Genomic DNA, 17,850 nt, shown 5'->3' with positions numbered 1-17,850 from the left:
AGCAACCTGTATCAACCATCAGCACCAGTCAATGATATTTGTGATACATTTTTAAAGGTTCAGTTGACTGAGTTCCATGTTTAATAATAATAAACTTACTGTATATTGCAGGCTAATAAATGCACTAATCTGCAAAACATTGTTCTAGAAGTTCTTGTTGTTTAAAAATCTTATATAGAATACAGCAATAATACACGTATTACAAAAGTAGATTACAAGTCAGGTGACCTTTTTCTTAAAGGGGTAAAAAATAAAATAGACTTAGCATAAAGACCAAAAAAATGATTCTTCTGTTATTGTCATTTAACCACCAACAGTCAACCAATACATGATTATTTTCATAGTCTGGGAGGGGCAAAACAGCCTTGACTGATAAGTAGGTCAAAGCCTTGCCAAGCATAGGCACTTCAGCATAACTAACAGCTAACAGATTAATTTTTCATCATAATTCTTTATTTCCTGCAGATCAAAAGGAAACTGTTCAACCTCCAGAAATTTGGCCACAATAAAAAAGGCATCTTGGGGAATTGCAAAGGCTGCGATGAGGTTATACAGAGATTGGGATATACAATGCAAGCATTCCCTGTATGACTGAAGCCCTTGTTTTCTGGTTTTTTTCCCCCCAAGCCTGAATTTTAGTGGGAGAAAATCAGTGGTGGGATTCAGCCAGTTCGCACCTATTCAGGAGAACCGGTTGTTATCTTTCTAAGCAGTTTGGAGAACCGGTTATTGGAAGAAATCTTATTTTGTTTCCCCCCCCCACTTTACAGAGCTAATCCTGTAAGGAAGGCAGGAAGGAAACATTCTGGTGTTATTTCTAGCCTAAACTTTATTGCCCTGCTTATGGAAACTGCCTCTCGGGTTAACCTTTATTACATTGTAACAGCTTAGGCGAAGCTGTAATGTTGAGTTGGCCACGCCCACACGGTCACATGACCACTGAGCCATGCCTACCCAGCTGGTCATTAGGGCAGAGAACCGGTTGTTAAATTATTTGAATCCCACCACTGGAGAAAATCAATGAAAAACAATTACAGTACATGCTATGTTTCAGTTACCCCCATGGTTAAAACTGCAGTTGTGAAGTAGTCTTCAACACATGAAATTACAGATTTACTTCCCAATGTTCTTCTTCAGTATTTGTCCCCTCTAGCAGGGGTCTCCAACCTTGGCAACTTTGCTGGCTGGTGGATTCTGGGAGTTGGAAGTCCTCCAGGCTTAAAGTTGCTAAGGTTAGAGACCCCTGCCCTATAGGTTAGTGGACTTTTAACTTTCAGAATTCTCAAAAATGGCCAGGAAGACTAGGAAATTTTAGAAGATGACGTCTTTAGCAGGCTCTCAGGTTTGGAAAAATTCTTTAAACTCAGCCTATTCAGCTAAACTAAACATTTTTCAGATACATCCATCCTGATAAAGATACTTCAGCTCTTAAAGAAATGTCATGCATAAGGGTTTCTTTCTGATGACGAGAAAATCAAGTTTGAGTCTTGGACTGATAATGAGACATTAAAATAAAGCCTTCACAGCTGAAGTGTAATCATTTAAACAGAGGTATAGTGTTAACTACCATTTTCTGTTTTATTGAAAATCCTATAAATAGTAATTGAGCGAACTGAGTTTGTTTAGTTTTCAAAGACACTGACAAGGGGGGTAAGAGAGTCAAATGACTCTCTTCAGCTTGGTTCACACATCATGTTAGGTTAGGCTAGGGCAGGGGTCTGCAAACTTGGCTCCTTTAAGACTTGTGGACTCCCAGAATTCAGCATGTTGGGGAAATCCAGTCATTGCCTTAGCTTATTTATCAATAAGGTTATCATGTTAATTCATAATACGGGGCATTTATTAAAGATAGGACATTACAGGAATAAGTTTTATTCATTCAAGTTTACATTTGTTTTAACCATATTTATATCCAACCAGCTTTGTGGAAATGCTGGGCAACTTACATACAATAAAATTAAAGCCCATACAAATGTGAATCCTCTTACCACCAAAATATCTTGCACACCTGTCACAGCAACCCGAAGAAAGCTCTTTTGCCTGATCCTTCCCTAAAGACCATAGGTCACCTGAAAGAGTTCCACTAGGCAGAATTCCACTGACTTGGTGAGGGTAGAAAAATGTTGGCTTTTGTTGCCTTTGCAGCATGGTATAGGCCCAAACATAAGATTCACAGTGGTGCTTAATTTTATTCACTCGTTTAGCATATTAGGTGATGTCCGCATTCAAATACAGGTAGTCCTCAATTTACAATCACAGTTGGGAACAGAACTTTTGTTGCTAAGTGAGATGATAATTAAGTGAATTGCACCCAATTTTAGAATAGAATAGAATAACAGGAAGGGACCTTGGAGGTCTTCTAGTCCAAACCCCTGCTCAGGGCGTAAACTCTATACCAGGGGTCTCCAATCTTCGCAACTTTAAGCCTGGCGGACTTCAACTCCCAGAATTCCTCAGCCAGCAAAGCTGGCTGGCTTTGGGAGTTGAAGTCCGCCAGGCTTAAAGTTGCCAAGGTTGGAAACCCCTGCTGTATACCATTTCAGACAAATAGTTGCCCAATCTCTTCTTAAAAACTTCCAGTGTTGGAGCATTTACAACTTCTGGAGGCAAGTTTTTCTAAGAATGTTCAGCGAATCACTGTGGCTGTTAAATGAACCATGTTGTTAAGCAACTCTAGCATCCCCTATTGACTTTGCTTGTCGCAAGACAGCTGGGAAGGTTACAAAGGGTGATGTGACCTGGGGATGCTGCATGCAGTGTAAATACATGCCTGTGGCCAAACATCTGATTTTTGATCCTGTGACCATGGGGATTCTATGACCGTTATAAGTGCGAGCACCGGTTGTAACTTTTTTCAACACCGTCATAAACAAATGGCTGCAAATCGAGGACTACCTGAACTTGAAGGGACGTCACACAGAAAAAGGCCATGAATTATTTTCTGTTACTCACAGTCTGTCATTCACAGTAAATTTCAGGGTGGTGGACTGGATGTTAAAAAAATTCTAATGATGGATTTCTTTAGAATAGAATAGAATAGAATAGAATAGAATAGAATAGAATAGAATAATTTATTGGCCAAGAGTGATTGGACACACAAGGAATTTGTCTTGGTGCATATGCTCTCAGTGTACATAAAAGAAAAGATACGTTCATCAAGGTACAACATTTACAACACAATTGATGGTCAATATATCAATGTAGATCATAAGGATTGCCAGCAACAAAGTTACAGTCATATAGTCATAAGTGGAAAGAGATTGGTGATGGGAACGATGAGAAGATTAATAGTAATGCAGATTCAGTAAATAGTCTGACAGTGTTGAGGGAATTATTTTTTTAAATTTTTTTTAATTTGCATTTATATCCCGCCCTTCTCTGAAGACTCAGGGCGGCTTACACTATGTCAAGCAATAGTCTTCATCCATTTGTATATTATATACAAAGTCAACATTGCCCCCAACAATCTGGGTCCTCATTTTACCTACCTTATAAAGGATGGAAGGCTGAGTCGACCTTGGGCCTGGTGGACTTGAACCTGCAGTAATTGCAAGCAGCTGTGTTAATAACAGACTGTCTTAGCAGTCTGAGCCACTCAAGGACCCAATTATTTGTTTAGCAGAGTGATGGCCTTCGGGAAAAAACTGTTCTTGTGTCTAGTTGTTCTGGTGTGCAGTGCTCTATAGCGTCGTTTTGAGGGTAGGAGTTGAAACAGTTTACGTCCAGGATGTGAGGGATTTGTAAATATTTTCATGGCCCTCTTCTTGATTCATGCAGTATACAGGTCCTCAATGGAAGGCAGGTTGGTAGCAATTATTTTTTCTGCAGTTCTAATTACCAGGCTGATTGGTTTCTTTTTTTATATATATTAGGAAGATACACATCGTACTACCATGTTTTTAATTTATTAAAAATAAGAAAATGGGAATCAACTTATGGAAAGGCAAGGATAAGTGAAACAGTGTTTTCAAATAGAGGAGTTGTGGTCTGCAAGCAGCCTGAGGAGCTGGCAGCAGAGTCAGGCAGTGAGGATGCTGGGGAGAACAATGAGCCAGGGAAGGCCCGGACGAGGGCTCTGCGTCGGAGGCAGAGATGAGGCCAGGGCCATCTGGGAGCGATGCACAGACTCCGGAGCCTCTAGAGGCGGACAGCAGAGAAACAAGAGGAGCCTGTTCCTAGTGGACGCATGTGAAGAGCTGCCAGAAGGTAAGAGCAGCTAAAGCAAAAAAAAGCAACGTTTGCTACATTTGCTTCTTGTCTCCTGTTTCTGAACCTCATGGTTCAGAAAAGCCTTTGGCAGGGTGCCAAAGAAGACAAAGGTTTGTGATAAGGCCGAAAGACTTTGTTTTGGACTTAATTTGAACTAAGCTGAGAATGAAGTAATTCTCGGCTGTTCTAATAAAATATGTTTGTTTAGGACTGATTTTGTCTAGTAATAACTACTTGGGCCTAGGTTACAACAGGTGAGCTTCTGATCATTGGTCAGTGAATCCAGTTTTCATTCCTTGCTGGATATTTTTTTTTTTTTTTGGCTACGGAAAAGAAAAGATACAGAATAGTAGGCAAATGCAAATGATGTCATTGTGACTCTAAAAAACCCCATCCTCCCATAATAGATGAAACCAGATCTGAACTGCAGATCTCAATGTTTCAGACTAAAGTAGCATTGTTATCTCTGCTTAAGCGATACCAGGGACCTTGAAACTCAGGATTTATTTCATGCAAAGCATTTACTCTACCACTTATTTACAAACCTTTCCAAAGATCATTTCTAAGAGCAAGAACTTAGTCATTATACTGATTACAGTGAAAGTTGTACTGAAGTATAATCAAGATTGACTGATTTATACTATTTGCTGAAATGCAGCTTCTATTATAAATAATAGATTAGCCTTTCTCTGCAGGAAACCGAATCAAATGTATCCAGAAATAAGCAAGTCTTCAAAATGTTCCTAATTATTGGGAAACTAGATAAGGTATACACATGCAACAGCACTCAGATATTGATCCTAAAGCTCAGGCAGGCTCTTGTAGATTAGACTACCTTGTTATACCTTGTATTATAATGTTTTATATATAATGTTGTACCTTGATGAAGGTATCTTTTCTTTTATGTACACTGAGAGCATATGCACCAAGACAAATTCCTTGTATGTCCAACCACACTTGGCCAATAAATTCTATTCTATTCTATTCTATTCTATTCTATTCTATTCTATTCTATTCTATTCTATTCTATTCTATTCTATTCTATTCTACCCTTGAGGTAAACAGCACAAAATCATCTAAGAGTTTGGAAGATAATTAGAACCTATTTGGTCTAGAATACATAAACAAACACCTGTGTTCAACAAGTGTTTTGGTTGTAGATTCCGTTCTAAATATAGTTCTGGACAATCATATTATAATAGTCAAATATTTAGTTATGACATACGGCCATGATGACGAACCTATGGCATGCGTGCCACAGCTGGCTCACAGAGCCCTCTCTGCGGGCATCCAGCCGTCATCCAGCTCAGCTCCACCACACCTGCGCGCTTATGCCTCCCGCTGGCCAGCTGATTTTTGGGATGCGCGGGGGGCAGGGTGCATGTGGGAGATGCATGTACATGTGAAGGGGCGGGGGGGGTGCAGAGCCCCCCACACGGCCCGTTTTTGGACCCAGGAGGCTCCAGGAAGGCCTGCTAGGCCCAAAATAGGGCATGGGGGGTGCAGTGTGCCCCCCATAGCCTGTTTTTAGGCTCAGAAGGCTGCCGGTAGGCCAAAACAGGAGGTGGGAAGGTCATGTGTGCATGTGCGGGAAAATGGTGTGGGTGTGCTCATGCGCGGGGGCGTGGCAGGGATGATGCATGAATGCACAGGAGCGCACATTGCATTATGGGTCCTGACACACATGTGCAATGTCGTGCACGTGTGCTTTCAGCACATGATGAGAAAAAGGTTAGCCATCCCTGACATATGGTATCAAGATTTCTCCACATAAGGTTTAAACTAAGAGATCAGATTATGTTGTTAAAAGCCATGTTGGCCACATGGCTTCTATGAAAAGCACAGAGTTCATGCTCTTGAAAAGGAGTGTCACTAAATCCAGAGAAACATGTACATCTCCATCCAGTCCAGTGGTGGGCTGCTACTGGTTCACCCTAGTTCGGGATAACCGGTAGCGGCGGCAGGAGACTCTGCCCACCCGCCCAGGTGTCATCAAATACGCTCTGCGCATGCAAGCAAACCAATAGCAAAGGTAAGTGAAATCCACCACTGATCCAGTCAGCAGATTTTTCTATCAACTCTTCTATCCTTCAGATTAAATTCCAGCTTCTTTCTCTTCACCCTCCCCCCAAGCTGCTTCCAAATCCCGATTCAGAGTTTCTACTACCTTTGTAATACTAGAGAAGAAGCTATAGGCTATCCCCATATTGATAACACTTTATCCATTCCTTGATGTCTAATGTCTGATTATTTCAGTCAATGGTTCCATGTAGGCACTCAAAATATAGGTAAGATAGAGGACTTCCAAAGCTAAGAAACCATGCAATGGCTGTTCCTTGGCACCAGCTTCAGAACTCCTCCAAATAGGATTGAAGTCAATGTAAAACGACAGTATGCCTCAAACGCTGAAAAAATCTCCTGGAAAGTTATTAAAACTACTGTAATAGCTCTGAAAGCTACAGTGGGATTCAGGAAAACAACAGTGTCAGATTTTCCCTATCCACTTCCCAACATAAATCAGCTACCAAGAATATGGTTGGAATGAAACCTGCCCTACTGTTCTATCCCTGACATTTCTATGGCCATATATACAGTGCTAACTTGCCTCAAACTAGACTCTGCTATTTTTTCCTGAGGAAATAGAGTGAAGAAGAGCACAGAGATAGCTTTGAAGAAAGCTTAGCCATGAAAGAGAGGAAAAAATCTGGAAGAAATGCAAAGTGCCATGCCTTGATTCTCTTTAATATAAGACAACAGTTCCCAACCTTTATGGTTTGACAGCCCAATGAGGATAGGGGGCTTCCCCCACAAGTAGTGGGCTTGCACGTCTGTGCCAGCTCGCTGCTCATACGAATTGAGCTGTGCGCGTGCCAGCCCACCATTCGTGCAAGTTGAGCTATGCATGTGTGTACGCACTGACCTCCCTCTTGCATGAGTCAAGCTGTGCACTTGACATTACTGCATTATTTGGAACCTGACACTGTACATGTACATGCATGAGTGTTGGCCAACTGCTCACAAGGCCTGGTCTGAATGGGCCACAGTCTGGTAGTGGGTCACAGCTCAGGGGTTGGAGACCCTTGGTATAAGAGACAGGAACAGAAATGTTCAGGTTTTCAAGATCCTGTTATTATAACCTGCAAAAATATAGTTCTATCATCTTTGTGGAATCTGTTCCTTGATCGCAAAGGACTGATGATGTGTCCTCATGCCAGCTCCTATACCTCATCATCACCCTGCCACTAAGACCATCCAAAGATGACTTCAGGTGCTGCAAGTGGTGTTTTCCTTCTTATCCTGGCTCAACATTTTCTATGTGGACTTCCAAGCAATTCATGGCATATGGAGGAGGAACTCTGAGATTGTTCTGTTTCCCTCCCCCAATACTCCCAACAAAGAGTCAGTCAAAGGCCTTCTTTTCTAATTTATTTACATAGATAAATGTTCTGGCCACATCTACCCACGGGCCTGCCAAGTCTCTGGAGCTAACGAGGAAATTATAGATAAGGCCAGAATTACTCACGAATATATTCTTCCCTCCATTGATACAGTTTGCCCGCGCAAATTCACTGCTTTGTCCAAGACAAAAAACCAGGAAGTTCCGCCTCCTTTTTATAGTCTCTGCAGATGTCACTGCATGACCATCATTCTTTGGCTTTGTCCCAACGCTTCCTCTGCTGCGTGCGCCAGTCATGTCTGCGCAATCTTGCATCACTCCAAAACTGTTCTTGGGGCGTTGCCAAATCAGAAGAAGGCCCGGGAGAATCAGGCCTTGCCGGCCCCTCCTCCTCCCTTTGGGTGGGTGCCAGGGAGGGAGAGGGCCCAAGAGAAGCAGGCCTTGCCAGGTCTTCTCCCTCACTTTCTGAATCATCCGAGTCCAGGAGTCCGGGTCCAGGAACCTGGGTCACAACAGAGATGATGTATCAAGACTGGATATTCATCCATCTCCATTGGTCTGGCAGATGTGTGCTATGCCTCTGCCATGGTCCTTCCATCTAGGGCAGGGGTATCAAACTCAAAGCCTGCATGGCCGTCCTGATCTACCCAATGCAAATGGGAAAGATCAGGCCATCGTAGCTTCAGCCTGGTCTACCCAATGCAAAGGGGAAACATGCCAGCAGTTTGGGGAGTGGTATCAAGCTGGCCACGCCCACCTGGTTGGCCACACCTGGCTGGCCGCCTCCCCCCGAGGTCAACCACAGCCCTGATGCAGCCCTCAATGAAATTAAGTTTGACATCCCTGATCTAGGCTATGGGTTCAGCACCTGTTCTACAATCCTGAGACTAGAGGCCCAGCTTAAAAAAACCCTGGTTGATCAGTCAACCTAGAGCAGGGTGTCAAACTTGCAGCCCGGATGCGTCATGCACTAGTCATGCCCACGTCTTGTTTGCGAAGGGGGGAAAGTCATGATACGTCATGTGATGTCATGACGATGTGAGTTTGACACCCCTGACCTAGAGTATGAAGCCCTGAAACTGATTAGCCCACCACTAATTTATTACATGTATTTAAAAATGTCCTTGAAAAGACATGGCATGTTTGTAGCATGCAGGGAGTGCTGCTGCACTCCAGAAAGCTCTGGATCTTTAGTTGTTTTCCTGCCATAGTGTTTTTTTGGGTAACCTAAAAGATCCCACATCAAACCCTACATAAATTTGGTTTTGTGAATCTCAGCTCTTCAGAAATGGCTGCAATTCTGCTGCTCAACCAGGGGTGAAATGCTCCCGGTTTGGACCAGCTCGCCCGATCCGGTAGCGATGGCAGCGGGTGGTTTGGAGAATCGGTAGCAAAAATCCCTGCCCCCCCCCTGCCCAGCTGAGCCGTGCAATCATCAAAGGTTGATTTTTTTTACTTTTAAAAGCATTTTTTTCGGCTGAAAAAATGCTTTTAAAAGTTAAAAAAAAGCCTCTGATGATCACGCAGCTCAGCTGGGATCTTCAGAACCTTGTAAAAGCATTTTTTCTACAACCTCTTCGGCCGAAGAGCCTGTAAAAAAAATGATTTTAAAAGGTTCCTCTGGCGATCGCAGCTGAGTTGCATGATCATCAGAGGCTTTTAAAAGCATTTTTTTACAACCTCTTCGCCTGAAGAGGTTGTAGAAAAAATGCTTTTAAAAGTAAAAAAAAAGTTGGTTATACCCACTGAGTCACATTACCCCCCCCAAGCCACGCCCACAGAACCGGTAGTAACAAATTTTACATTTCACCCCTGTGCTCAACCACTAAATATCATGCAAAAAATTGAAATATTAACTTTCTACAAGTAATGAAATAAAACCATAGTGCTACTGAAAGATTAACCAGTGCATTATGCATGCCATCTGGAAGAGGCTTGTCACAGGATAGAATGGGAATTTCAGGTTGCATAAATAATCAGAAACCTTACAGGGCTTCCTAACTTGCGGACTTCCAACTCCCAGAATTTTCATCCATGGCCATGCAGGCTGTGGAATTCTGAGATTCGAAGTTCACAGAATTGGAAATTGCCATAATTGGGAAACTGTGCCTTAGTATATTGAGCATTAAAGCAACACAAACTACAGATGTGGGAATGTTGTGGGGGTTAGCAAGATTGAAGATAACATTTCCTGTCTCAGCTTTGCAATAGGAGGAAAATATGGCAAAGGATGTGACCTTTGTTTCACAAAAGATACTGTCTACAACACTTTTAACATCACAGAAAGAAAAAACCCTTCAAAAAAAGACTGAGAGGAGCTAGCAAAAATATTTCGGAGAAAATACACCTCACATTTTGTTTTGTTTTTTACACCATCTCTTTGGTACGCTTTCCATTTTACAACAAACTAACCCGATGAATAGTCAATAGTTCTACTGAAGGGTCAATTGTGTCAATTAGAACAACCCAAAGTAAAGAGATTCCCTTCCTAGGGAGTGAAAAGAGAAAGAAACAGGAAATCTTTGCACATGTAAAATGGAAAACATTTGCTTGTTAGAAGCAGAGCTGGAGCAATTTATCTGATGAAATTCTGCAACTGCTTTAGCTTTAAAATAAATTCTTCAGCTGCCACACAAACAAACAAAAAAGTTCCTTTGACCTATCTTGCCCATATCTGCAGCCGAGGACTTTTATAGCTAGTGATAATTCTTTGCCAGGCCACACTGAATGCCTCCCGAACGGCACTGGAAGAAGGAAAACCTTGGAAAGCAGCTTTGCCCCTGGTGGCTCCCTACATCACCAGAGCGCTAACTTGGATAGACCAAGAACCCTTCAAAACACCATTACAAGTGATGTTGGAGGAAAAAGAAGGAATGACCAAACTGCCTTCCCTTTTCTTTCTTCAAGGTGCCTGGGTGGGGGGGGGAGGAGGGAGCTGTAATGACAGTACCAGATCTGATCCAAACCGCTACTACATGACAACAGAGAGATAGAAAAAACATGCCTTGTGTCTTCAAGATGTCTTCACAATTGTCTCGTTTCTGGTACCCCAGATTTGAAAGCCCTACCTATTAGAGAGACACAGAGACATGAAGACTTTCTGATCAGGAAATTCCAAATGTTTTGATCCAAGGTAAAGGTAAAGGTTCCCCTCACACATATGTGCTAATTTTTCCCAACTCTAGGGGGCGGTGCTCATCTCTGTTTCAAAGCCGAAGAGCCAGCGTTGTCTGAAGACGTCTCCGTGGTCATGTGGCCAGCATGACTAAACGCCAAAGGTGCACAGAACGCTGTTACCTTCCCACCGAAGGTGGTCCCTATTTTTCTAGTTACATTTTTTACATGCTTTCGAAATGCTAGGTTGGCAGAAGCTGGGACAAGTAACGGAAGCTCACCCCGTTACGCAGCAGTAGGGATTTGAACCGCTGAACTCTCTACCTTTCAATCGACAAGCTCAGCGTCTTAGGCACTGAGCCACCACGTCTCAGCTTTTGATCCAAAGGTGAGTTTAGATAACTGATGCCAGACAATATCAAACATTTGTTATCAGTCTGGAATTTGTAACGCCTTTTGATTTTTTAGTCACAATCACAAGTTAGATTCCACCTTGACATTCTTAAGACATTACTGCAAATGTATGACGATCATCTAACACCAATTCCTATTGTGAGAACAAAAGGCAAAGGTCGAAGAGACCATAGAGAGTAAGCTTAATTCTGAAGAATATATTTTAGTGTTGTAAAAAAAAAAACATTTATAATACCAAACATACTTTTATACTGAGAGAGTGAGCAGGATGAAACTCCTTGTTAGGGTTGAGTACTTCTTTCTCTACTTTTTCTTTAAAAGAGGCATACTGTAATCATTTTTTCCTAGGCAAAATATATAGCTCAACGAAACTAATCCCAAAGCAAATTACTTTCACTTTCATTGATCTTCACAATTATTCTAAAGCCAGCAGGTTTCCCCACACCAAGGCAAAACTGTTCTTTCAGAAGAGCCATGATTGGAAATGATACCAGAGTTAAACTGTGTCCATCCCTGAGACAGTTGCTATCTGTATGGCTCTGATGCCAGAGATCTTCAAGGCTTAGCTTGAAGTTCAAAACAGTCCCTGAACAGCTAGATTCAACAGACCCAAATTCCATCCAAATTGTGCCCCAAAATAGGTTCTAAACCACATGGCTATTTCAGGTCATTCCTTTTAGAATCTTTTCTGGATAAAATACTATTTACTCTGCCTCTATTTGTATGCTGCCCATGTTTTACAAAACTAAGATATTTTGTGTAGTTGAATATGACATGCATAGCCCTGTTTTCTGCTGGGCCAATTCTGTTTCACTAAAGACTGAAAAAAATTATCGCCTGGACTGTCCTATATTCTTCTTTACATCTATTACTAAAAATGGTAATATCTAAGTTCTAGATTTAAAAATGCAGGACTGGGCAGCCTGAGGATCAGATTACCTACCAGCCCAAAACTCTCTCTCTCTCTCTCTCTCTCTCTCTTTGTAATCCTATATTCCCATAAAAATAAATCCCAAAAGATGGCTTCCTGACAATCCGAGATGGAAAATATACAACATCTGTATTACAGTAAAGCCTCAGTTTAGCAGAACCCCATGCCACAAACCTCACATTTAACAGACCCAATTTCCATTCTAATTGTGCCCTAAAGTAATGGGTGAGTCAGTAGTCTGGATGAGGCAGTTAAATTGATGAAATTTTACAGCACCCCCTAGCAAGTTACATCATTTATTTAATGACCTCAGTATGCAAATTGTTGCAAATATCATGATATTTGCACCAAGTTATATAACGTACATTAAAAGAAACCCTGGGCTGAGTTTAAATCAGTGCCATATTCTTGCTGAATAGTCAAGATTTACACAAGGGGCTCTTTATCATTCTCCCCACACTGGCATGTGGGAATGTGGCCAGCGAATCCAGCCCTAGCTTCTCCCCGTACCTCATATTCAGGAATACAATAATAATTCATATTATCTAAATTTCATGAGTTGGTGAATCTTAATACCACATTATGCTTTCAATATCCATCATTTAGAATTTTTGGGAACTAATTAAAATCAGCTATTAAACTGACCAGCAAGCCATTTTGAGGCTTTTCCTGTGTCATGGGAAGAGAAGAAACATGATACTTCAGAAGTCATCAAGTAATCATCATCAACTCACTGCCTTACTTTATCATACTTTATTTATTTGGCTAATTGTGGTTAGACACACAAGGAATTTGTCTCTAGTACAGAAGCACTCAGTGTACTTTCAAAGCAACAGAATATAATAATATTAAAGTGTACAGCCCAAAAAAGGGGAAGTAAAAAAATAAAAGGGAAAAATCATACCGCAGACACACCTTATGGGTTAACATACCCACAGACATTAGACAAAAAAACGCTTAGTATTTTGTCAGCTACAAGAATTAGGTGTTCAACAGGGTGATGGGCATGAGGAAAAGGTTGTCCCTGTTTTAGCACAACAGCTTTCTCATCTCTTTCTTCTAATCCAGGAATTCATTTCTTAGTATTGTAAGGCTTCTCCATGGCTAGGCAACTGTCTACCCATTTATCTTTCTAAAGGGGAAAAAAGGGAGAAGGCAGTTTATATTAACCAGATAACCTTGTCTTTCACTGCCAAACAACAGTTCCTTCATTATGACTATAAAGCTGTGCTATTCTAATGTTAAAATGGAATGGAATGTTAATGTCACTGATGGAAGTGTATACCGGAATTTCAAGTGGTGTGACATAAAAGTCCCCCATTTCATACACAAAGCGCATGTCCCCCATTTCATACACAAATTTGTATAAACCGAGTTCATAATTTCTGTGTCTAGTGGTGCTCATAGGCCCGTGATGGTGAAGCTATGGCACGCGTGCCAGAGATGGCACACAGAGCCCTCTCTGTGGGCACGCGCATCATTGCCAGCTGCTCTTCTGGGTTCCGTTGCACACATACAAGTCGGCCAGCTGCTCTCTTCTGGGTTCAGGCGCTCCGGTACGCACGCGCTCCAGTTTCAGCATTCGGTGCTGAAAAGGTTAACCATCACTGTCATAGGCCATAATAAAAGAAAATCTTCCTTTGGGCTATGAACCTCTCACAGAACAAGTTCACTCTGTTTTATCCCCTCTTTTCTCCTCCCAAAGTGTGAACTGCCTGAATCCATATTCTCTCTTTTTAATTAGTTCATTTTGGTATTTTTCCAACACCGGTTTCCACTGGAAGACAGGAATTCTGTCATTTTGGCAATATGGACCTATCTTGTTACAGCCCTATAGTATACCTTTTATATTTCAATCTCCTCTAGGGTGCAATAATAATGCCTCATTTCCTTGAATTGAACTCAGTCCCTTAAATTAGCAGATAACATTGACGCTGTTCACAAAATCATGCTAAACTAGAATGCGGCTTAACATGTGAAGCAGGTGCTTTTACACACATTCTCAAAATGGATATTGGGGAAAAAAATGTGGTCCTTTGCTTGTACCAACAACTACATTTGTAATTGAGCACCAAATACCGTCTCTGTAATGAGAGAGCCAGCCTTTGCTCAACAACAAGAATCCTGTTACCTAAAATCATGAATAAAACTTACTTTAGATATAGATCTCCTTGAATCAGGTCTTGGTATTCTCAGCCCTGAATAAACCATAGATAATTTAATCAGATAGCCTTGAGTATGAAGTGTTTTAAGAAGGAAAAAATAAGCGGTTTCAATTCACATTTTATGATTTATAACCTTTTGCTTATCAGGGTCTATATCATATTTCCCTCTCTAAAGCTATGTTTGTACAACTCACTATCAACCAAGTGTAACAAATTAACACTGTATTTTAATACAACAGGCAATGACAAAACAGACTATATTATGAATTCACAAAGAATCAAGTGGGTTGTATATTTTTGCCCAGCAATTATGGTTGATGATATTTTGTTGTATGGTGTTATATAAATTATTCTAGATGTCCCCTGTATTTAAGGTTGCATTTTCCTCTGAGCTGAGGTCCTTAGGTTTAGTAATATTTTTACTGAATAGTTTTAGTAAAAAAATTTTTTTGCATTATTTCCCTTTGAATGATAGGGCAGTTGGAACTATAATGTAAATAAAATTTAAAAGCACAAAAATGTTAAATAACAGCTATATGAAGTACATAATAGGCACTTTAACAATGGGATGGCAGCCGTAAAATATTACATCACTATCCCCTCTATACAGTGGAGACTTTGTTCTATGTTCTCTTGAAAAATACTGCCAGACAACCTAAAGTACTGTACTACACTATGTTCTTTCACTTGTAGCAACTTCCAGTGTTGGCTGCCCTATCTAAAACAGTATGATACGTGGTACCCAAGATTACCAAATGCAGATCCAAATTAGTCTTTAATACCACAATCACCATGCTTATTTTGGTGGGTCTCATCCTGAAGACACTCATACTTCCACACATTTAATTCATGCACAGCTTCCCTAGAGACATGTTGAGGAGGAAAATCTATCTAATTCGGTAACCACCAACAACTCTTGAGGTCAAATCTGTAAACAATGAACCAACCCCCTAAAGAGTCTGGAGTCCTTTGCACTCTGACAGAATTAAACTCCATTGACATCAACATTACGTAAATGATGAGTAAATACTGTAGCATTTACAGCTCATTACAAACGATTTTCATCAACTGGAAGTAGCAGCATTCTTACCAGAACTTAGGAAAAAGAAGAGGGGAAAAAAAAACACCGGCCGGCAAAATCTACAGATGAATCACTGGGATGGAAAACTGGGTTGGGGAATAGAAGAACTAAAGAACTGAACTTACAAGGAACAGGAAAGCAACAAAAACCTATGTTGCAATACTGTAGTCTTATCTGCAATAGCGGGTTCTCCCAGAAAGGCGGCGAAATTACGCACATGGGCAGAAGTCTTGTGAGGGAGAAGGTGGGGGTGGGGGTGGCTTGGGGCGCAGAGCAGCCTTCACCCACACTCTGGATGAGGATGATGGGCGTTGTAGTTTAACAGGGCGACAGGATAACAGGCTTGCGGGTCAGGGAAAAGAACAAACGAAAGGCAGTGAGTGGGCTAAGTAAAGCCGGAGTCTCGCGAAAGTAAGCGTGAGAAATCTTGCGAATAACCCAGCATCGTCGGCAGGAAGAAGGCAAACCGAACAAGAGAGGCGCCCCTCACCGAGCTCCCGCACTTACCGACACTTTACCGACGCCCGGGAGAAGTGAATTTCTCTTTTGCCGGCGCGCTTCACGCCGAGACGGCGGCGGGGTCCGGAGACAGCGAGGCGAAGTCGTTCTGACTCAGTTGCTCTCCTCTCTTTTTCGATCCACCCCCGGGTTTGCCCGCTCCAGATCCACAGCTCGCAGCAGCAGTCGCCGGTCGAAGAGGGCGTGAACGTGATCGGATCAAACCAACCGGGTCGCGGTTAACTGTCAAATAAGGAAGCAACCGAGCGAGAGGAGCAGGAGCCACGAAGACCGATGCACGAGGTCACAGCCATCGTCCGCCCCAGACTCCGGAGCGCCTCTCCCTTCCTTGCCTTATCTCCCGCCCGCAGCAAAAAAGCGCGGCCACACAGCGCCAACTAAACAGGAAGAGTCGAGCGCTCTACCTGGGAAAGTAATGCGGGGTGGAGTCTCGTCCCCACAGGCGGAGGGAAAGAAGGCGGGGCACTCCTGACTCGGATAAGGCAGGTGAAGGACCCACGCGGGCGTGGGGAAGTCACTTCCTTTTCTCGAAAGCGGAGGCGTCGGGGTGGCATCTCCGGCCGTGCCCTATTGGGAGGAAGTCTGTGGAGATCCTCAGTCATCCAGGTCACGGTTGTCCCAAAGGTGCTTTTTTCAAGAGAGATTAGATTAGATTAGATTAGATTAGAATAGAATAGAATAGAATAGAATAGAATAGAATAGAATAGAATAGAATAGAATAATAAAATAGAATTTTATTATTGGCCAAGTGTGATTGGACACACAAGGAATTTGTCTTGGTGCATATGCTCTCAGTGTATGTAAAAGAAAAGATACGTTCATCAAGAATCATAAGGTACAACACTTAATGATAGTCATAGGATACAAATAAGCAGTCAGGAAACAATATCAATATAAATTGTAAGGATACAAGCAACAAAGTTACAGTCATACAGTCATAAGTGGGAGGAGATGGGTGATAGGAATGATGAGAAGATTAATAGTAGTGCAAATTTAGTAAATAGTTTGACAATGTTGAGGGAATTATTTGTTTAGCAGAGTGATAGCGTTCAGGGGAAAACTTGTGTCCAGTTGTTCTGGTGTGCAGTGCTCTATAGTGTTGTTTTGAGGGTAGGAGTTGAAACAGTTTATGTCCAGGATGTGAGGGATCTGTAAATATTTTCACAGCCCTCTTTTTGACTCATGCAGTATACAGGTCCTCAATGGAAGGCAGGTTGATAGCAATTATTTTTTCTGCAGTTCTCATTATCCTCTGAAGCCTCTGTCTTTCTTGTTGGGTTGCAGAACCAAACCAGACAGTTATAGAGGTGTAGATGACAGACTCAATAATTCCTCTGTAGAACTGTATCTGCAGCTCCTTGGGCAGTTTGAACTTTCTGATTTTTCTTTAAAGACATTTCACTTCTCATCCAAGAAGCTTCTTCAGCTCTTCTTCCCACTATCCAGTCAGAGGTGAAGAAGCTTCTTGGATGAAAAGCAGAACGACTTCAAAGAAAAACCAAGAACGTCCAGTTGCCTCTTGAAAAAAAGCACCTTTGGGACTATTGGGAGGAAGGGAATCACTTCAACTGGGTTCATCTTTAAGTAGATATGCAAAGAATTATGCTTGAAGGGCAGCCTTCCTGGTTGCTACCATGCTTCTCATGTGCCAGATTTGGCACACTGGTAGTTGCCACCCAATATGGACAATTAACCAAGTTACCCAAGTCAATCAGAATAGAACTGGAAGGGACCTTGGAGGTAGTCCAACCCCCTGCTCAAGCAGGAGACCCTATTATAGGATTTACTTCTGAACTACTACTTTGTGGGGTAGTTAAGGCACCATGCTAGAAACCGGGAGATCCTCAGCTCTGGTCCCACCTCTGCTTAGTAACTTTGGGCCAGTCCTCTCTCAGCCTTAGGAAAGAACCCAGGGCAAACCACTTCCAAAAAACCTTGCCAAGAAAAGGCACTGAAATTTAGAGGGGTGTAGTTGTCTTTTTTTCTTATAAGGGTTCTCCCACTATTTCTTTTGCTGGTT

The 17,850-nt window shown here is 42.0% G+C and overlaps 1 protein-coding gene across 2 annotated transcripts in view; it reads right to left on the bottom strand.

The window, feature by feature from the left end:
- Positions 1-16,467, bottom strand: part of RHBDF2 (rhomboid 5 homolog 2) — a 93,141-nt gene extending 76,674 nt beyond the window's left edge. Inside the window, exon 1 of one of the 2 annotated variants that reach the window (XM_058168927.1) lies at positions 15,819-16,467. The gene's annotated coding sequence lies outside the window, so the exon portion shown is untranslated. The remainder of the gene's footprint in view (positions 1-15,818) is intronic. The other variant, XM_058168926.1, reaches the window with a different exon arrangement.
- Positions 16,468-17,850: the final 1,383 nt, after the last annotated feature.

The sequence above is a fragment of the Ahaetulla prasina genome, chromosome 2 (genome assembly GCF_028640845.1).
Source record: "Ahaetulla prasina isolate Xishuangbanna chromosome 2, ASM2864084v1, whole genome shotgun sequence".
NCBI classification, from domain to species: domain Eukaryota; kingdom Metazoa; phylum Chordata; class Lepidosauria; order Squamata; family Colubridae; genus Ahaetulla; species Ahaetulla prasina.
This window is presented reverse-complemented; position numbering and strand designations above follow the sequence as displayed.